Here is a 3,351-nt window from a genome sequence, read left to right as displayed (position 1 = left end):
GTCAAGCAAAGTTGGGGGGACAAACACAGACACACAAACATATACACACACATATATATATATATATATATATATATATATATATACGACGGTTAAGAATTGGATCAGTCTGGTTACAGAGAAGAAGCGATGAGCAAATTTCATATCTGCACATTTTCTGATTTTCATTCAAATCATGTGGTACCCATCTGTCGAGAGTTTTTGATTTTCCAATCACATGCAAATGGTTGCAGGCAGTTTTCTGGTTAACTTGAAGTTCTTTTGCCAGCTCTCCAGTGGTTTTATGTGAATCTTTCTCAATGACGGTCTTTAATTGACCGTCATTAATGACAGAGGGGCATCCACTATGCTCATGTTCTTCAAGGTTCAGGTCTCCACTGCAAAATTGTTTAAACCATTTCCTCACCAAACATTTTGTTGATAACATGACCAGTTTCAGCTGCTTTATGTCCTTTGAAGTTGAATAGCAAAAATGCTCGAATATTGTGCTTTGACAGTTCCATTGAGATAATTGTAACAATGGTGAAAATAATATCAATGTTAATTGATACATTTGGGCAAGTCTATGTCTGTATTATTATTAGACAATTTCAAAAAAATGTTTAAAAAAAAATTCAAACCTCTGTAAAAATCCAGTACAAATTCTTCATAGTTCAAAGCGTTGCTTACTTTTTACTCAACCTGATATATAGAAAACATACATACACACACACACACCATACACAGATATTTGGACTAAATGTGACAGTTTGCATAAAAGAAAATACAATATCCCATTCAAAAATAAAATTATTTTGAAAAATCAAAAAATATCAGCTTGACTACAGCTGTGAGATAACAGTTCACTTAAAGTAACTGGCCTCTGCTTCCACCACAGTCCCAAGACTCTGCTAGAACCAGGCACATATCTTCCTCACTGTGTCCTTGGAATATCTTTGAATACCATGATTTTGGCCACCATCTTCACCTTGGTGCTGCAAGCAGAATGAAAGGTGTCTTTTGTCCTAAATGAAACGAGCAGCATGCCAAATTCGACCCAAGAAACGATTCCAGAAATCTGTTATGTGCTGCTTTTTTGAAATCCATAATTATATCACCAAGTCCCTCATTCTGCAGTAAGTCATTTATTTTGGTTAAAAGTCTTCTATATGTGTTTTGACTTCTGTCAGAGAGCAATGCAAACAATTGTGGGACATCAAAATTATCAATTTTAATGTGAAGTATATATAACCAAAACAAATATACCAGAGCTGCACTTAAATGTTCCATCTGCCACCCAGTTCCTGTGCCGTTTTAACTGTCGAAGTGCTTTGTCACTTGCAAATATTAGTATTCATTTTGAATCTTCCATCCTGCTGTCATACTGTAAAAACGTTTCATCATTGTCAAGGTAAGAATAGAAAACCCAACATTTTTAATTTTGGGCAAACAATAGAGAAACGAAAAAGAATATGTATGTATGCATACATGCATTCATGTTTGTATGTATGTGTGTGTATGTATGTATGTGTCGTTACGATCAGGCAAATTCTTAGGTATAAAAAGAGATGAACTTCTGAACGTAGTAACAAAATTGTAAAATCAGTGAATTAACATTCAAGGATGAAATTATGTAACAAAAATGTATTTTATATAAGTCAATTAAAGGATATATTTGATATTTTAGTGATCCATTTGCAAATAAGTTAAATATCCAAAGAATTTAATGTCCAGTATTTGATTGTTCAAAGATATGTTGTAAACGGTCCGATCCGTATGCAGCTCTCTTTTAATCTTTTTTTAAAAAATTTTTACTATCAACGCCAATCCGTTAAAAAGAGAACAGTTGTCTAGGCAACGTCATTTCAACTCTCATCGCAAAACGCTTATCTCCCCTCAACCAGATTTTGAAAACATTCTAAGTTCTCTCCCTTCGTTATATTTTCTCATTTGCACTGATTATAGATATACATTACATTTTCCCTCTCAAAGGAAGAAAGTTGAACGCAGTGAAAACCTTAATTGCAATGACAAAATATGAGAACTGCATAAGGGATACAAATATATGTAACATCCTGTCACAATCAGCTGACTCGAGATAGTGTATTCGCAATGACATTGTCTTTATCTTTAAAATGTTGAATATTGAGATTAAATTCTTGCAAAGCTAAAATATGGTGGTTGAATTGTAATGTAGTGAAAAAATCAAGAAAGAATTTGAGGGTATAGGCCCCTGCGAGGGTGAAGTTTAAAATATGAATGGACTTGGAATTTACTGAACCATCATTTTGCATGGTGTGCACTCGAAGTAGATGAAAAGCTTTTCTGGTGTCGTGCATATCTGATGCATTATGACCATTAAGTAGAGAATGGAAATCCACGAGAAGCATTCGGAAACGATTTCGCTGAAAGAGGTGTATTCGGAAACAGTGTGGAAAACAGATGTGTTAGATATATATAGATCTGGGAAAGGGAACACAAATGCTAGATGTGCATGCGGTCGCAACGATAACATTGATTGCTGTAGCAGGTTGGTGAGTGGGGTGATGTGATGGCGTATATTAGTGAACAAATGTTATTCATTATAGAAGTTATGTGGTGGGAATCGATGTGTTCGGGATGAAACTACATTCAGTTGAGAGCGGTACATAATTAGATGTCTTTTAACGATGTCGGCAGCTTCACAAAACCATTTGGTGAATAGGTGAAGTAACACAAACTCTCCTTCACCTGTTAATCAATTTGGTGGGCTTCGCTAGAGATCTTACGTACTCCTAAGATTTTTCACAGAATCAAGTTATGTTCCTAATAAAACGTTGACCGAGAATCACTATGTACAAAGATGCGATTAGCTATATTTCATTTCAAAAATATTCCTGTGTTTAAGGATGAAGATCAAAGTAATTGTAATACATTTCACATTACAAAATCACTAGTTTTCTACAATATAAATTCGGGAATTTGAAGATGTTATTTCTACTTGTGAAAGATATCTGAATCTTGTTGGTATATTTCTCACTTATATTCTTGAAGCTGAGTGACAGAAATACAGTGAGAGCCACTTATTCTAATCACGTATAATGTTAATAGGTTATTGTCATGAAATTTAGTCTTTTTACGGAAATCCTAGGTTGATTAAGTTAATTGTAAAGACAGGGTTATTGATATCGAATGACATTTGTCAATAAGGAATCAAAATAGGCGTCTTCAAATGTAAGGTTCACTAAAGCGCCATTAGCTACTTCGCCTTTGGCTCTTATGCTTCCTCTCCGGTAAACATATCTACTTGTTTATTGTAGAAGTTACCTGAAGATTTTTAAATGAAACTTGCAACAAAACAACAAGGAATAGCATGCATAAACATACGAGTAA

The sequence above is a fragment of the Octopus bimaculoides genome, chromosome 18 (genome assembly GCF_001194135.2).
Source record: "Octopus bimaculoides isolate UCB-OBI-ISO-001 chromosome 18, ASM119413v2, whole genome shotgun sequence".
Classification (NCBI taxonomy): Eukaryota; Metazoa; Mollusca; class Cephalopoda; order Octopoda; family Octopodidae; genus Octopus; species Octopus bimaculoides.
This window is presented reverse-complemented; position numbering follows the sequence as displayed.